Source organism: Balaenoptera physalus, assembly GCF_965194825.1.
Source record: "Balaenoptera physalus genome assembly, chromosome: 14".
NCBI classification, from domain to species: Eukaryota; Metazoa; Chordata; class Mammalia; order Artiodactyla; family Balaenopteridae; genus Balaenoptera; species Balaenoptera physalus.
In genome coordinates this window covers 89,356,715-89,376,227 of record NC_138893.1, presented here as the reverse complement: position 1 = coordinate 89,376,227, position 19,513 = coordinate 89,356,715, and the positions used below count along the sequence as shown (strand labels likewise).

Sequence of the window (19,513 nt, the reverse complement as noted above, 5' to 3'; positions counted from 1 at the left end):
TCAACAGTGAGGGGTGCAAGGCCTCCTAGAGCTGTCATGACCAGTAAACACTTTCAACTGTGCTCTTCATGCGTTGGAAAGAGCTTCTATTCTGTTGAAGAGCATGAGTAAGAAGCGGATGAAACTCAGGTGGATTAGTTATTTGATTCAAAGGAAATAAAAAAGAGGAAAACTCCTGCTCAACCTAGTGAGCGATCTGGATGGCAGTAAAAGGTGTGAATCATGAGGCCACAAACCCTGCAGTGAGGAAGCAGCCGACTTTCATCCTGACACAACAGCCAAGTGCCAAGCCTGTAGAAACTTAGTAGGAGAAGGAAGAAAAATGACAAAGTGAATTATAACTCTCAGTAATATCTTGACAGAAAATGGAGGGCTCAGCAGGCTCTCGCACATTAAAAATCATGCCCCGTATGATGTGGGCTATACCTTCTCCAGGAGAAATCACAGCCAAGCTAAATGGAGAACAAAGGAGAACAAAAAGCCGGGAGGCAGAAACTCACACAGAAGCAGATCATTCGAAAGATGTTCTAGAGCGGTGGCTCTCCCAGAATGCTCCCGGGAACGGCAGCTTCAGCGTCAGCTGGGAAGACGTCTAGAAAGGCAAATCAGCAGGCTCCCCCCCCTCCAGGCCTACCAATCAGAAACGTTGGGGGTGGGATCTAGCAATCTGTTTTAACAAGCCCTCCAGGGGATCCTGACTTTGAGCCAGTGAAGAACGCGGCAGGCCAGTTACCATACTGACCCACATCACCTGCGTTTTGGCGTGCTTTCAGTTGAAGAATGTGAGTTAGACGATGAGGCGTGCGTTTCCACGTGCTACGAGCCCCGGAAATGACATAGCTTTGACACCACCTGCTAAGGGTGCTATAAATAGCGGTCGCATTTAGCATTATCCTCTGAAAGCTTGATAAGCACAATGGGACAGGTATGAGATAATTAATCATTCAATTATGGTCAGCATACATTAATTAAAAGTAATTTATTCCTCAATTATTTAGTCCCTGGAGCAGTGGTTATTGCGCTTTAGCATACCTCAGATGCACCTGGAAGGAGGGCTTGTTAAAAAGATTCCTGAGTCCCAACCCTGGAGTTTCTAAGTCAGTAGGTTAGGGGTGGGGCCAGCTAATTTTCACTTCTAACAAGTTCCCAGGTGATGCCGCTACCGCTGGTCCAAGGAGCACATTTTGAGAACACCTGTACTCGAGAATAACAACAATGAAAAAAAAAAAAAATCAGTGTTTTAGGTACACTGGCCCAGGGTTGCGCTAGCAAATGCTTCACAACTTGCTCTCCAGGGAGGAACTTAAAACAACAACAATAACTATTTGCAGCATCTGCCCATGTCCTAGTAGAACTACTCCAACCATGGCCCGTATCAAGCTACCAACATGATGTCACTCAGCTCAGAGTCAGGAAGAGACGTGCACAGCCCACTTCTAAGAGCCAGCTCCAGTGCACCACCGTGACCCCCTCACATTCCTCTGGGCTCGACACGTGTAAAAACTACAACACCGTGCTGCTTAAATTCCACAGTTCTCCAGGGAAGGAATACGCTGCGTCATACAGGTGTTCCATGTGAATTCTGCTTCATTCTTTGGTGAGTCCCTTACTCTAGCAGGAGACTGACGTACAGACCCATTTCTCACGACAAAACTTACAGGAAATTTCCCCAAATAGAGATGCATCATCCTGAGTATCCAACACTCAGAAATTGATTTGGAAATGGCTTTGGCAGCAGACTGTTCACTAGAAAATGGGAACAGTATAAAAGTAAATGGGAGAATATAAAAACTGTATTGCCAGGCAAGTCCTGTAGTGGGATTTCTGAAGTAAAATGGAGGTGATTAAACCTAAGGAAGAATTCAAACATGAAACGTGGTCAAACTGCTATGCGGCACATAGCTAATAACCCAATTCCTTTTTAAATATGGAATAAATGCTCCTAGAGGGAAACACTCAGAATCCTTAAATAGCACCTGGTAAGAAAAGATTAAAGGAAAAGAACCATATTCTGCTTTCCTTTCCTTTCAAACCTCTCAAACATACATTCTGGAAAAAATTCTTTGACTCTGTGAAATCATGGTATCCTCTCTCACCCCCACACAGCCTTTTTTTAATGCCATTTTTGCTCCCCCAACCGACCAATCCTCCAGTTTGGTCATAATCCTGCTGAGAATCCTGACTCACACTGAATAATCAAAATGTGACTGTAAAAGTGAAGGATGTCCCAGGTTTTTCTTGATTTGTGAAGGTACAGGTTTCTTTGAACAAGATGCAGAGAAAACATGGATCAGCAAACCAGGGGTCTTTAAAAGACTCCCTTTCTTCAAATCCACTTACCAACAGATTCTCCTGACCATGAGTTTCAGTCAAAATTATTGTTGAAGGGGCTTCCCTGGTGGCGCAGTGGTTAGGAATCTGCCAGCCAATGCAGGGGACACGGGTTCGTGCCCCGGTCCGGGAAGATCCCACATGCCGCAGAGCAACTGGGCCCGTGAGCCACAATTACTGAGCCTGCGCGTCTGGAGCCTGTGCTCTGCAACGGGAGAGGCCGCGACAGTGAGAGGCCCACGCTCCGCGATGAAGAGGGGCCCCCACTCACCGCAACTGGAGAAAGCCCTCGCATAGAAACGAAAACCCAACACAGCCAAAAAAAAATAATTAATTAATTAATTTTTAAAAAAAATTATGAAAAAAAATTATTGTTGAATATGGAGCATCTGGAAGTTTTACCATTCGAATAACCATCAAAAGCTTTTTGGCTGAGGACAAAGTGACACCCAATTTGAATAACAATTTTCTTCACGTACTAATGAAAATAGTTACTTTTGACCCACATTTTTACCAAGTACTAAGGGACAAAGACAGCTGGTCCAGGTATCACTAGCCAACCCCAGTCTTCCCAAGCTTTCAGCCATCCCTGTCACCTAATTGCCATGAGCAAACAGTGAGCCCTGCCTGAAGAGCTTAACCAACATAGAGTTCGCTTGGAGTCGTTCAGCACTGCTTTGTAATTCCACACTTGAAAAGTCTCTCTTGTTGCTGGACCACAGCCAGAACAAAATTAAAGCATTTTCTATTCATTTCTGCCAACTGCAAGAACTCATTTACTTAAAGCTTGATGACAGTAAGTTGATTCAACTGCCATTCAAGAAGAAGCAGTTTTGTAAAACGTGTCTCCAGTCAACAGCTCACACTAAGCTTCCATTCTCTCTGCTTTTCTCTGTTTTTCCCAAAGATTCAGAAAAAGCTATAATCCTGAGAATGTAGCTTTTTTGGTGGTCCCAGTGAGGAACAAGAGTCACTGGATTCAATTCATATACCATTACATGCCATGTACATATCATTGTGTTCCTGAGGACAGACACAATCAATAAGATCTATAAGTGTCCTTACTTTCTGCATCCTCTTGGCCACAGCTCTGCTTACAGATGCCTCCCTACTCATAGCTTTTTTTTTTTTTTTTAACATCTTTATTGGGGTATAATTGCTTTACAATGGTGTGTTAGTTTCTGCTTTATAACAAAGCGAATCAGCTATACATATACATATATCCCCATATCTCCTCCCTCTTCCGTCTCCATCCCACCCTCCCTATCCCACCCCATAGGTGGTCACAAAGCACCAAGCTGATTTCCCTGTGCTATGCAGCTGCTTCCCACAGGCTATCTATTTCACATTTGGTAGTATATATAAGTCCATGCCACTCTCTCACTTCGTCCCAGCTTACCCTTCCCCCTCCCCATGTCCTCAAGTCCATTCTCTATGTCTGCATATTTATTCCTGTCCTGCCCCTAGGTTCTTCAGGACCTTTTTTTTTTTTTAGATGCCATATACATGTGTTAGCATACGGTACTTATTTTTCTCTTTCGGACTTACTTCACTCTGTATGACAGTCTCTAGGTCCATCCACCTCACTACAAATAACTCAATTTCATTTCTTTTTATGGCTGAGTAATATTCCATTGTATATATGTGCCACATCTTCTTTATCCATTCATTTGTCAATGGGCACTTAGGTTGCTTCCATATCCTATTGTAAACAGACCTGCAATGAACATTGGGGTGCATGTGTCTTTTCGAATTATGGTTTTCTCAGGGTATATGCCCAGGAGTGGGATTGCTGGGTCGTATGGTAGTTCTATTTTTAGTTTTTTAATGAACCTCCATATTGTTCTCCATAGTGGCTATACCAATTTACATTCCCACCAACAGTGCAAGAGAGTTCCCTTTTCTCCACACCCTCTGCAGCATCTATTATTTGTAGACTTTTTGATGTTGGCCATTCTGACTGGTGTGAGGTGATACCTCATTGTAGTTTTGACTTGCATTTCTCTAATGATTAGTGTTGTTGAGCATCCGTTCATGTGTTTGTTGGCAATCTGTATATCTTCTTTGGAGAAATGTCTATTTAGGTCTTCTGCTCATTTTTGGATTGGGTTGTTTTTTTGATATTGAGCTGCATGAGCTGCTTGTAAATTTTGGAGATTAATCCTTTGTCAGTTGCTTCATTTGCAAATATTTTCTCCCATTCTGAGGGTTGTCTTTTCATCTTGTTTATGGTTTCCTTTGCTGTGCAAAAGCTTTTAACTTTTATTAGGTCCCATTTGTTTATTTTTGTTTTTATTTCCATTTCTCTAGGAGCTGGGTCAAAAAGGATCTTGCTGTGATTGATGTCATAGAGTGTTCTGCCTATGTTTTCCTCTAAGAGTTTTATAGCGTCTGGGCTTATACTTAGGTCTTTAATCCATTTTGAGTTTATTTCTGTGTATGGTGTTAGGGAGTGCTCTAATTTCATTCTTTTACATGTAGCTGTCCAGTTTTCCCAGTACCACTTACTGAAGAGGCTGTCTTATCTCCATTGTATATTCTTGCCTCCTTTACCAAAAATAAGGTGACCATATATGCATGGGTTTATCTCTGGACTTTCTATCCTGTTCCATTGATCTATATATCTCTTTTTGTGCCAGTACCATACTGTGTTGATTACTGTAGCTTTGTAGTATAGTCTGAAGTCCAGGAGCCTGATTCCTCCAGCTCCGTTTTTCTTTCTCAAGATTCCTTTGGCTATTCGGGGTCTTTTGTGTTTCCATACAAATTGTGAAATTTTTTGCTCTAGTTTTGTGAAAAATGCCCTTGGTAGTTTGATAGGGATTGCACTGAATCTGTAGATTGCTTTGGGTAGTATAGTCATTTTCACAATGTTGATTCTTCCAATCCAAGAACAAGGTATATCTCTCCATCTGTTTGTATCATCGTTCATTTCTTTCATCAGTGTCTTGTAGTTTTCTACATACAAGTTTTTTGTCTCCTTAGGTAGGTTTATTCCTAGGTATTTTATTCTTCTTGCTGCAGTGGTTAATGGGAGTGTTTCTTTAATATCTCTTTCAGATTTTTCATGATTAGTGTATAGGAATGCACGAGATTTCTGTACATTAATTTTGTATCCTGTTACTTTACCAAATTCATTGATTAACTCTAGTAGTTTTCTGGTAGCATCTTTAGGATTTTCTGTGTATAGTATCATGTCATTTGCAAACAGTGACAGCTTTACTTCTTCTTTTCCAATTTGGATTCGTCTTATTTCTTTTTCTTCTCTGACTGCTGTGGCTAAAACTTCCAAAACTATGTTGAATAACAGTGGTGAGAGTGGACACCTTTGTCTTGTTCCTGATCTTAGAGAAAATGCTTTCAGTTTTTCACCCTTGAGAATGATGGTGGCTGTGGGTTTGTCATATATGGCCTTTATTATGTTAAGGTAAGTTCCCTCTATGCCTACTTTCTGGAGGGTTTTTATCATAAATGGGTGTTGAATTTTGTCGAGTTTTTTCTGCATCTATTGAGATGATCATATGGTTTTTCTCCTTCAATTTGTTAATATGGTGTATCACATTGATTGATTTGTGTATATTAAAGAATCCTTGCATTCTTGGGATAAACTTCACTTGATCATGGTGTATGATCCTTTTAATGTGCTGTTGGATTCTATTTGCTAGTATTTTGTTGAGGATTTTTGCATCTATGTTCATCAGTGATATTGGCCTGTGTTTTCTTTCTTTGTGACACCTTTGTCTGGTTTTGGTATCAGGGTGCTGGTGGCCTCGTAGAATGAGTTTGGGAGTGTTTCTCCCTCTGCTATATTTTGGAAGAATTTGAGAAGGATAGGTGTTAGCTCGTCTCTAAATGTTTGATAGAATTCACCTGTGAAGACATCTGGTCCTGGGCTTTTGTTTCTTGGGAGATTTTTAATCACAGCCTCAATTTCAGTGCTTGTGGTTGGTCTGTTTATATTTCCTCTTTCTTCCTGGTTCAGTCTCAGAAGGTTGTGCTTTTCTAAGGATTTGTCCGTTTCTTCCAGGTTGTCCATTGTATTGGCATAGAGTTGCGTGTAGTAATCTCTCATGATCCTTTGTATTTCTGCAGTGTCAGTGGTTACTTCTCCTTTTTCATTTCTAATTCTATTGATTTGAGTCCTCCCTTTTTTCCTTGATGAGTCTGGCTAATGGTTTGTCAATTTTGTTTATCTTCTCAAAGAACCAGCTTTTAGTTTTATTGATCTTTGCTATTGTTTCCTTCATTTCTTTTTCATTTATTTCTGATCTGATTTTTATGACTTCTTTCCTTCTGCTAACTTTGGGGTGTTTTTGTTCTTCTTTCTCTAATTGGTTTAGGTGTAAGGTTAGGTTGTTTGAGATGTTTCTTGTTTCTTGAGGTAGGACTGTATTGCTATAAACTTCCCTCTTAGAAGTGCTTTTGCTGCGTCCCATAGGTTTTGGGTCGTTGTGTTTTCATTGTCATTTGTTTCTAGGTATTTTTTGATTTCCTCTTTGATTTCTTCAGTGATCTCTTGGTTATTTAGTAGTGTATTATTTAGCCTGCATGTGTTTGTATTTTTTACAGACTTTTTCTTGTAACTGATATCTAGTCTCATAGCATTGTGGTAGGAAAAGACACTTGATACAGTTTCAAGTTTCTTAAATTTACCAAGGCTTGATTTGTGACACAAGATATGATCTAACCTGGAGAATGTTCCATGAGCGCTTGAGAAGAAAGTGTATTGTTGTTTTTGAATGGAATGTCCTATAAATATCAATTAAGTTCATCTTGTTTAATGTATCATTTAAAGCTTGTGTTTATTTATTTAACTCATGCAATGGTCCAGCCACCGCAGAGGGTCTTCCAGGTCCCGACGGAGAGGGGCAAGGGACTGAATAGCACCGCAAGTATGGGATCAGAAGGACCAAGACAACTGATGGTTGCAAGGTGCTTTATTTAGAATCTACTGAATCTTATATAGGCAGAAGAGGAACCCATTATCAGACAATGAACCCATAGAATTGCTTATTGTCTCACTTCAGTCACCACCATGGATGTCAGCAAGTTTGCAACAACCATTCCTGAACAATAACTTCCCTTAACCAGGCACACACAGCCCCCAGCCATAAGGAACAACCAGGACTCTCAGTTCCCTGAGGTCTCCTGGCTTGAGATAGCTTTGCTAATCTCTTTTACATTCCTCAGGCCTGGAACAAAGAGTGCATTTCAAGTCAAGGGGGCAAAGCCCTTAAGTGACATTGCTTTTTGTGAGAGACATACTGTCTCCTCCAGGAGTTACCTCTGGCTAAGGCTGCATGTCTCCCACAAACTCATAGCTTTTAAACCCACAGAGTCATTCCTTTCCTTAGTCCATAACCCAGTGACAGTATAGGTCTAAGTCTGAAGGGTCTTCCTCATTAATCTCCTCCTCCATCATTCTTTGCATCAATAAGGTCAATAATATGTTTTTTTCAAAAAAGCCAAAGAGCAAATAACACCTGACTGGTTTATTTGTACACAGAGATCCTAGGATAAACCTCAAAAGTTACAAAGTCTTTTATGATGCATGACCTAAAAGAATATGAAGCAGGTCAAGAACCGTGGACCAAAGAGGGACAGTGAAGCTGAAATCACTTATAGAGCACTCAGCACAGAGATCTTGTTTCCTAAAGTTCAGAACACACTGAGCTGATGTTAGGTGATTCACATATAAGCAATTTTGCTTTAATTATTTTGTGTTTAGAACCTACAACTTAGTAATAAATGGTATCTATTATTAGTACCATTATAATTACGTTCCTTTGTCTTCTAAAAGGTAATTCTTTAAGAAAACTACTAATGCTTTGATGCCAAAAAGTTTCAATTGCATGTCAATACTCAAACAGTGGACGCCCAGAGAGCCATAGAGGGGCAAATGTTGAAGCCATATCTAAATTCAGCAGGGAAAAAGAATGCCTTCATCAATTAGAGATAAACACCATAGGTTTGGGTAATAGGTCTGTTATGCCTTTGCACCCCTCCTACGCACTCTTGGTATTAGATAGACTTTAAGATTCTCTAGTAGAGGAACTGTGCATACACATATGTACATGCAAGTGTGTGCTGGTGTGTTTTACACTTCTGTATTATCAATCCTTGGTGCATAGAATCTACTTCGTAAATTTTAGTTAAATGGAATGCACTGATGTAGAAGCACTAAAATGTAGCTGAATAGACACTGGACAAAATGCAGGAGGTCTATGTTCTGCAAACCAGCTGGTGAAAGCAAGTATATAACCTCAGACAAATCACTGAACTATCCCAGGGCAGTTTTTATAAAAAGTTAGGCAGGATGATTTCTAAGTCCTTTTGCAGCTCCAAAACCTATCATTTTGTTTGGAGAACACAGTTGTGACCTATGTTATCAATATATGTCAATACACCCATACTTCAAAAAAAATGGGATCAAGAGTAAGCTCTGAAACGGTTTGAGGTTTAAAATAGTTGAAAGTTATGAAAGCATCAGATAAAACGGACTGTGATAATGTCAGAAGGCCACAGAATTTTTTAAAAATCAGAGTCTGAACGTTGGTTTGCTTTTTTAGAGCTGAGCCTCTAAAATCTGATTCTCCTCATTCTGTGACATTTGTCAATGACCACTACTGACTACCTGCTTGATGATGTCTGAGCTAGAGGTTTATGCTGGTAATTAGAGAGGGAGGGAAGGGGCAGCTGTCAGAAATGTGACTAGAGAAAGGAAAGCATAACATAGAAGATGAAAAAAAGGTAAAAATTCTAGTTCTCAGGTGATATATGACACAGGTATGAGTATTTTACAGAGAAGTCATAAAAATGTACAGAATTACTAAGCATGCAATCCAGTGAAATGCAATCTAATAAATGTCTTATCAAAGCAAAAAGACACAAAACCTCATAATAATAAAAATTTTTCTTCCATTCTGAATACCTAGGCTCGAATCCAAAATAATACTTAATGGCCCATAAAAAAAGTGTACACAGACAACTGTTCCATGATATTCATACAGCAAGAAGTGTGAAATGTGAAAGCATTTATGGTGACTCTTCATATGTCAATCTCCTAATTTCCTCAAATGTCTTAAAAAAGAACATTCAGGAAAGCACTAACTTAAAAACAGAATGAAGGGACAGAGAAAGAGAACAAATTATAATAGATTTAATTTTATAGTAGATATGATTTTCCACATATAAACACAATATAATGCTCTCCTGTCTTAAAATTCTGAATACTCTATTCCTCAGTGAGGATCTCTTGAAATTTTGACGACATCAGCCCTCACCATGAAAATACAGTTGCCCCATTTCATAACTGTGAAATTTAGATGTTTGAAGTGTCCAATTTGGGGTGGTAGGTGTTTACTTATTAATTAAGCAATTCTATGGTGAATATCCCTCAAGTTATTTGATTAGAAAGCTTATACATTGTTTTAAAAACTATCCAAAATAGGCCAAGTATTGACCACTTGGAAAGCTAATGCTGAGATTCCTTGAACGGTGTTCCAGCTACCATGTTCATCCTGAAATGTAAGAAGCCTTCATTGCTCAAGAGGTGAATAATCCCAGACCAGAGTAGACCAACTAAATCAGATGTAATATTTTTCAACTGGTATTTCTGAAGCTGAGCAGGACCCTGTGGGGCCCTCCTGGGCACCACAGCCTTTCTGTGTCCCCCGTTTCTTGTTTGTAGGAAGTAGGCTTCATTCAGCCTCCTTGACCTTCCCTAAGTTCCAAAGGGCAGGTTCAAACAGTTGTTAATCAGGGAAAGGAGGGAGTACAGAAATTTGGAAGGAACAGTCAAGAAATAATAGTGCAGCCTTGAGGCAGGGTCCTGGTTCCTCCTCAAGGAATATAAATAACAATATCTTTGAGTTCTTCTGCAGAACTAAGGCTCCCACCCAGGTGGAGGATGGAAACTTCCGGCTGAGCACAAGATTCCTGGAGCACCACCCTGTTACCTCACCACCAACCAGTCAGAAGAAAGTCACACACCCTGCAGCCCTCACTCCAAATTTTGCCTATAAAAACATTTCCCCAAAAACCATCAGAGAGTTCAGGGTTTTTTTTTTAGCACGACCCACTTGTTCTCCCTCCTTGGCCCTGCAATAAACCTTTCTCAGCCCCAAACTCCAACATTTCTGTTTGTTTGGCCTCACTGTGCCCCAGGCACATGAACTTGTGTTTGGTAACATTTCCTTCATTCTCTTTGCTGTTACAGACAATGTCAGGCCAACTCTGGCTTACCTTTAAGGACTTAGTCCCTCCACTTCCTCTTCCAAGCAGCCATCTTTCACGCACACACACACCAGTCTGGGCTGGGAGCTCTTCTTCAGTACCGCCTTGACATGATTTGCAAACCTCTATCATTGCCACCTGTATTTCATTTGCTTTCTATCCCCAGCACCTGGAAGTACCTCAAACTTGGTAAAAACATAGAAACAACAGAAATCCTAATCCATGTTGACTGAATGAATGAAGTCTTGAGTTTAGTATGTCAAAATATTTTGCAGAACAGCAGTGCTCTTTTCATTGAATGCATGAATTAGAAATTAGAATTTATTTGCTTTCAGTGTAGAATTGCATAAGGTCACTCTATCAAATTAATAGTTAACTCTCTCTCTCTCTCTCTCCCCTTGTGTGTTTTATTTTTTAACTCACATTACTCATTAGCTTTTCAATAAGCACAGAATTAGGACTCAGAGACACTCAAAGTGAAGCCTGGCTTGCCCCATGACTAACCATAGGAGCCATAAAATAAACGAATTTCCTCCTCATCTGTAAACTGAGAGAACTGGAATAACTGATCCAAGTGGAAGGTTTCCTTCTGGCTCTGTATTTCTACAATCCTTTACAGTTACCTGGCGTATATTTATTCAAGAAACTACATTAATTTGAACTGCAGTAATTTGGAATTGGTCAGAATATCGACTGAGATAAACCTGTGGTATTAGTTTTTTTTCATTTGTTCGTTTACTCTCTTAAGAAGAAAAGACTAGCTAAACAAATTAACCACATAATGAAAAAGGTTGAGGGCACCTCTACTCTGCTAAGAATGCAAACTGGTCTTTAAGTGCTTTAGAAGTATCTATTTACTTACAAACAATGTAATTGCAATATGTGCAGGCCTGACACTGTTCAGACTAGTATTTTGATGAGCTAATTAGAGATCATCCTTATCTATTAATTAAAACAACACTAGGCAGTATCTGAGTAGTTATAATAGTTGCAGTTATTGTATGTCCTTAAAAGGGATTCAATCTAAAGCAAGTATTTGCCAATTTAATTAGTTTCCCTTTCAATTCATTCATATTAGGGATGTTTGACTATGTTTATGTTAAATGAAATTATTTTGGAAAAAAGCAGCTAGATTAAAATAAATTACAAGAATTTTGACAGAATGTCCATTAGATCCGAATTTCAGGATTGCAATAAGAAGAGCATTATATAGGTAATCCTTATTTCCCAGAGTATAAGGATAGCTCAACAAAATCGGCACTTGTCATGATTTAAGTCTGTCTACAAAAATCCATTCATAGTAGTATTTTGTTGAATTGAAGCATTATTTATGAAATGAGTGAAAAAAAGCATTTCAAATCAATAATCATGTACTGAGGGCTAACATGCCAGGTCCTGTGATTGTATAACATACGGGAAATATACAGATAATTAATTGTTTGGAACTTACAATTAAGCAGTTACAGAAGCAAACATAATATAAAGTACAATAATTGAACTGCCATAAGAGGTATATGGAAAAAAGCTCTATGAGCTCCAGAGTTAGGAAAGATTATACCTCTCTGCCAGAAAATAGGAAGAGAAGCCAGTATTTATTGCCACATGCCAAGCTGTTTTACAGTTTCCCATGCACTTTTTTTCTTAATATGAACATTAACCCTTCAAATAATAGTGTTGGATTAACAGGAGAAACAGTAATAGCTTGCTAACAATAGGAGGCAGGAATAAGAAATAGGCATAAAGAATCAGGAAAGACCCTTGCTTTGCTGCATGTCAGAAAACACCAAGTCTGTATACCTGGCTAGAAATATTGCCAACTGCCATTGGTTTGAATTTAGGCATAAGTTCTTCTAATTAGATTGGATTTCTTCTAAATTAGAATTTACTGTGTACTCTTGATTTTCACTGCTTAAAGGAATTAAGGCTCTCTCCTGAGCTTAGTCCCAATCACTACTCTTGTTCTTTTGAGTAGTTTATGTTTTTTCCAAATAATATTCATTAGGCAACTCAATTATAGGGAATGGTTCTGTTCCCTGGTTATTCTTAGTCGATACCTGAGTGAAAGTGGTGTATAACACTAGTCATTTATTTGGTAACAGACTAGCCTATTGATTGGTGAAGGCTTGTAAAATTAATGACCGAGAAAGCCACTTAGCCTCATAGTGTTCAATGAAATCCCCAGAGTTCTTTGAAGCTTGTTTGCAAATTATTGTCGTTATGTCACTTGCTTTTACATACATGCAACAGTTTCTTGTTTAAACCTTCGAAATTTGTTTTATATAAAGGTTTTTCTTCATCTCTGTGATTGGCTAGTCCTTTGTGAAATTTTCAGAAAGATTTATATTGAGGAATCAGTCAGTAGCCTAAGAGGTATGAAGAAATTGTTTCATGAATCAAAACATGTGTGTCAGTGGGAACATCTTCATGCTGTTCCTTTTCATTATATTATAGAGTCAATGATTTACAATATAATTCCCCCCTTTCTCTGGAAGTAGAACAGAGACTAAGTTGATATTCTCTCACAAACAGTTGTTTGCAACATTTGTTTAAAGATAACTCTCTACTATGGTTCTAACATCTTGAAGAATCAAGCTTCCTTCCCCCTAATTCCTACATTTGGTTCATAATAAATCTGGTTTCAAATAGTAAGGATATGTTGGGTTCTGGAAAAGAGTGCAGTGAGAACTAAAAAATGTTTTAAAGATAGTGTTTATACGCATTTTGTGGAACCAAGAAATATGCAAGTCTTAGCAGAAAAAAAAACTGCAGTTAAGGAGACAAACTAATGTACAGATTATAGTGCCTTGTGTAATTTTTTAAAAGAAAGAGATCCATACAAACAATAAGGTACACCTCCTTTAAGAAATAAGACTTGAGCTGGGCTTTAAAAAAAAATGAGTAGCTTTTGCATTGACACAGAGAAGTAAGGGATGTCATGCTAGGCAAGGAGAAGAGAAAAAATAACAAAAGTGTGGAGTGGGCATGATCTAGATATGAAATGATGACTAACTATCATTACTAATATATCCTCTCAACATCTACGAGATCAAAATTATTACTTTTGTTGCTTAAATTGTCTTCAGTTTGTTTGTTTGTTTGGTTGGTTTTTGTCTGCTTGATGTATCATTTTCTGATAGAGGATGCTAAAATTCTCCCATTCTGATAGTTTATTGTCAATTTGTCCTTGTAACTCTGTCAGTTTTTGCTTTACATATTTCAAAGCTATCCCATTAGGCGCTTACAAGTTTGTCAGTGTCATATCTTTCTGATGGATTTTTCCTTTTTTTATTAGATTGAGCTACTCTTTATTTATAGTGAGTTTTTTGCATAAATTCAATGTTTCTCATACAAATAATGCTATAATTAATCTTTATATTAATATTATTTTTAATAATAGACAAAAATAAAATATTTCTTGTGATTAATATTTGCATGATATATCTTTTTCTATTTATCTTCAAATTTTCTGGGTAGATTTATTGCAAGTGAGATCCTTAGAAGCAGAATATAGTTGGATCATTTTATATCAAATCATATTACCTTTTAATTCATATTCATCTATTATGATTATTGATATATTTGGACTTAATTCTGTTATCTGATTTGTTACTTCATGTTTGCTTCCTTAATTCTCCTTTCCTGATTTGTTTGGTTAATAAAGTTGTTATAATTTTTTTTTCTTAATGTGTTTGGGATCTATAGACTATTACCTCTTCCCTTTCGTGTTGCCTTTAATTTTTAACATATGCAGATATATTTTCTTTAGTAAAGTTTCTAAAGTTATTCAGTATTTCTCTATTCATTCAAACACAGGACCCAAGCTTAAATTACGCACTTATTTTTGGATCTTTTCAATTTTTATCTAGAATGTTAATTTTATCCTCCTGTAACCAAAAAAACCCTAGTTATTCTTATTTTTCACAGATAGTAGTGTTTAACGTCAATTTTTGGTCTCCCTGTTATTTTCTACATCTCATGATTTCAATCTGGATTTACTTTTCTTCTTGCTTAAGCACATCTTTAATGGTGCTTTTAGTAGAGGTTTCTATGGGACAAATGTTCCCATGTTATGTGTAAAAATATCCTTATTTTGGCCTTCTGAATATTAATTAGTTTTGGTTTATTAAAATACAAATTCTAGTTTGACAGTGTTTTCACTTAGCACTTTTATTATGTTGTCCCTCTTTTCTGGTATCCAGTGTTGTTGAGAAATCATCTAACAGTTTAATGGCCACAGACCTAATTTTATACCCAGGCAACTGCAAGCTTGTGTGTAAGCATCTTTTGATTTAAAATAGGAATAATCTAGTCAGCCCTGAAAAAGGTGTTAGTAAAATGAGAGAAGAGTATACTGGATCCTCCCTCTCATGAGATAGTGAAGAGCATATTCCCATCAGTTCTTATTCTCACCCATCAAAAATGAGAAGTACAGGATCAGAGATAACTTCATTTAAAGTACATTGTGCATTATTACCAATGAAAATATTCCATATTCTCCCTAGGGCCCTTAAGCATTGTTTAAAGAATGTCGCTGTTAAACAAACACCAAATTCTTGAAGATTTAGACTTCATCAGACTAATAAAATAGAACATGTTGATATATTTAAAGTTAATGTACAGTAATTTAGTACTTACTGAAGACATATTTGAAACCAAACTTATCAGAACAGTAGATATGTTGAAACACCTTGGGCAGTAAATAGATTTTTTGGTGTGTCTTTGAGGAGTATCTATGCTGCAATATTAATTATGGAAAACCACCAAATGAAACTATAATGACAATGATACTATTGGAGTGCCACAGGATTATTTTCAGATTTTATTTCATAACTGAATCATATTTTATTATTACTCTAAAATATTTATATTGCACAACTGTGCATAAAATCCTCCACTAGACAATTCAGTAAAGAATGAACAAATTAGAAGGCGATAATGAAGCCATCCCCAAATTCCAGATGGATACAAAGCTAATTTGATCTTCAGGGTCCTGCAATCTGTTCTTTTTATTTATTTTAAGCATTACACATTTACATACCTTCAAATCAAAAAACCAAAAAGCAGATGCGTTTATAATGGAATACTTCATTCATGAGGGGAAAAGGACAAAAAGCATAACTTATTTTGTAATGGTTTAGTGGAATCTGGTTGAATATTCAAGGTATCAAAAATTCCAAATAACAGAAATAATCAGGCAATGGGAAAAGAGAAAAAGTAGTAATATTGTAGTAAATCTTATAATATAGTGGCCAAATCACTGGTCTGGTTTTTTTTTTTTTTAAGTAAGTTCTTGTTTTATTATATTTCTTCCTTATTTGGTAAGTTTGAATGAAGATGTTGAAACGTTTTTAAGCTGGTATAGTGGGTTGAATAGTGTCCCCCCAAATTCATATCCACCTAGAACTTCAGAATGTGACTTTATTTTGAAATAAGGTCTTCGCAGATGTAATAAATCAAGGTAAGGATTTAGATGAGATAATACTGGATTAAGGTGTACCCTAAATCCAATAACTGGTCTCCTCATAAGAAGAGGAGAGGACACAGAGAGACATACAGAGACACAGAGAAGATGACCATGTGAAGTTAGTGGCAGAAATTGGAGTGATGCAGCTGCAAGTCAAGAAATGCTAAGAACTGCCAGGCTAAGAAGTATGGGGAACCACCAGAAGCTAGGAAAAATTATTCCCTACAGGCATCAGAGGATGGCCAGGTTGACACCTTGATTTCAGACTTCTAGCTTCTAAACTGAGAGAAAAAAAAAAATTCTATTGTTTTAATCCCCCTAATTTGTGGCAATTTATTAAGATGGCCCTAGGAAACTAATGCAGCTGGTAAAATTTACTCAATGTAAATTTTGAAATCTTTTGAAAGCTTAAACTTTTGACTTTGGAAATCTTTACATATTCATGAGAAAAAGAAGCACATGGAAGGTGGAAGATGTGAAACCTTTTTCTGCACTGAGAAAATATAAATCAAATCGGACCCTTAAGAAAAGTCCATTAAAAAATGTACACATGGTTCTCATTCCGAAACTACTCAAAATGTGTTTATGTACTATTTTGACTAAAGCATTCATTCAAAAGTTACAAATAAAAGTTATGAGGAAGAAATGTTGTCCAAAGGCATTTCAGAAAGAATAAATGGAAATTTATAATCTGAAAATAACATCTTTACTGCTTCCTTGTTGATCTAAATATTTCATCTTATTTCGCAGGGTATTAGTTTCAAGTTTGAAAATTAATTAAGATAATCATTATCTAACAATCAATACCTGATCTTTATCCCTGCTTTAAAAACTGTCATGTGCTTATGAGAAGCCAGAAGACTGTGATGGTGGAGAGGGAAGAATACAGAATCATTATCTTTAATTTTACCCTGCAAATTTAAGAGTCAGCAAACTTGTTTTCTTTTTTCAAAATCTAAATTTATTTAATCTTTTATTAGGTCAAAAAACTTTGCTATTCTATATGCTTCATTCATTCTTTGGGTGTGTTTTGTTAATCAATTTGCAATACCACGTAGCACTGGATTTAGGTGTATGCTTACATGCAGTAGCATATAACATATGATTTTTTTTCTTTGATCACTCCCTAATACCATTGCATTTTGATTAATGTTCTTAGATAACAAGGCAACAATTTTCGTTCTTTTTTTTCTAGCTGAGTAGAGTATGTGAGTAGAGTAAGATCAAGGCTGAAAACTGAAAACCTATCAAGCCTGTTCATTTTAAGGAGTTCAGGCCACTGAAACAGTAAATCTTGCTTTTTGGCTTAGTTTCAGGTGACCAACTTTTCTCTGAATTCTACAGTTTTCTCCTCTACTTCCAAAGGTACTTTCAAACTTCCTTCAGATTATCAAAAAGAAATTCATTGCCAACATGGCAACAATCAATCAGCCAAATAACATTTTCTAGGGTCATTTCAGAGATTTTAAATTAATATTTCTAAACTATTATATCCTGCTTTCATCACGTGCCTTGCTACCAAAAATTTTGCATGTCTTCTAATGCCTCATGAAAGAAAGTCTAAACTCCATTCACCCTGGCAAAGACAGCCTTTACAACCTGGCTCAGAAAATGCTTTTCCAATTTCCTCTTCTAGGATTGCACATTCAACCCCTATTCTCCATGATGTTGGGCCCATCCATTCACTGTTTCTGAAATACCCTATGTGTATCCCTGTTTCACCTCCAACTCAACAGAAATGTCCATCACTCTTTTCATACATCCAATTCCCCTACCTTTAATCCTTACACTTCCTTTGAACTAACAGCTCTTAACACTTGGCCTGATAATTTGTCATTTAATCACATAGGGCTCGCAAAAATTTGAAAACACAATTTTTTATTACTAATTAATTTTCACAATAGAAATTTTCACTGCCTGCTTGACATTCACTCTATGTTTGACCATCACTCCATGCTTGACCAACTGGGCAACTGAATCTGAATCAAAGACAGTGAGATGAGGTATGGCTCAAAGATTGGGTAAAGGCTGAGGATGAGGGTCTAAGTCAAGGTGGAGCTCAGAAATAGATTGTGTCAAAATGAATGCCAGGTATTTTCTTGCAAACATCCTTATTTACATTTTGAACTGGCTAGGTCAAACACCATCCATGACAAACAAGCTAATGGCCATGTGAACACTATACTGCTTTGACTACATATTATTTTATGTATCTTCTGTTATTTCTTAAATTGTGTCATATATTATTACTGAAATCCAATGGTTAACATGGATATCAACTTGAACATAAATTACTTGATGAAAGGCCCCTTTCTCTGACTCTTCTCATACTTTTCAGTATAGTACCACCTGTGATCATAAAAACATTTGCTATTTCTTATTAAAATGCTATTATTAGATATTTAGAATTTAGGAAAGTGGGTGCAAATCCAAAAGAAAACAGTGTACTTGCAATTGTTGAGGTCAAAGATGAATCCTTTAGAAGGCAATAGGCAATTCAAAGGGATTTAAGACTTAAATTTGAGATATGAAACCATAAAACTCCTAGAAGAAAACATATTGGTCCAATGTTAAGGGCAAGCTCCTTAACATTGGTCTTGGCCATTATTTTTTCCATTTGACACCAAAAGCAAAGGCAACAAAAGCAAAAATAAACAAGTGGGATTATATCAAACTAAAAAGCTTCTGCATAACAAAGGAAACCATCAACAAAAGCGAAAGGCAATCTAAGGAATGAGAGAAAATATTTGCAAATCTTATATCTGATAAGAGTTCAATATCCAAAATTTATAAATTTATAAAGTATACAACTCAATAGCAAAAAAAAAAAAAAAAAAAAAAATCCAGTTAGAGACTGGGCAGTGAAACTAAATAGCGAGTTTTCCAAAGAAGACATACAAATGGCCAACAGGTTCATGAAAAGGTGCCAGACGTCATTAATCATGAAGAGGATGCAAATCACAACGTCAATGATATATCACCTCACACCTGTTAAAATGACTATTATCAAAGAAACAAGGGATTACAAGTGTAGGCCAGGGTGTGGAGAAAAGGGAACCCTTGTGCACTGTTGGTGGGAATGTAAACTGTTACAACCATTATTGGAAACAGTATGGAGGTTCCTCAAAAAATTAAAAATAGATGTCCCACATGATCCAGCAATCCCACTTTGGGATATATATCCAAAGGAATTCTAATCAGAATCTCTTAGAGGTATATCTGCAGTCCTATGTGCTGCAGCATTATTTACAATAGCCAAGATATGGAAACAACCTAAGTATTAGTCAATGGATAATGAATAAAGAAAAAATGTGATATCTATCTATCTATCTATCTATCTATCTATCTATCTATCTATCTATCTATCTATCTATAGATACACACAAACACACACACACACACCCACAATGAAATATTCAGCCATGAGAAGGAATTCCTGCTGTTTGCAACAACTTGGATGGACCCTGAGCACATTATGAAATA

At 37.0% G+C, this 19,513-nt stretch overlaps 1 protein-coding gene across 4 annotated transcripts in view; it reads right to left on the bottom strand.

The window, feature by feature from the left end:
• CTNNA3 (catenin alpha 3) overlaps nucleotides 1-19,513 on the bottom strand; it is a 1,725,675-nt gene that overhangs the window by 856,951 nt on the left and 849,211 nt on the right. The window lies entirely within an intron of this gene.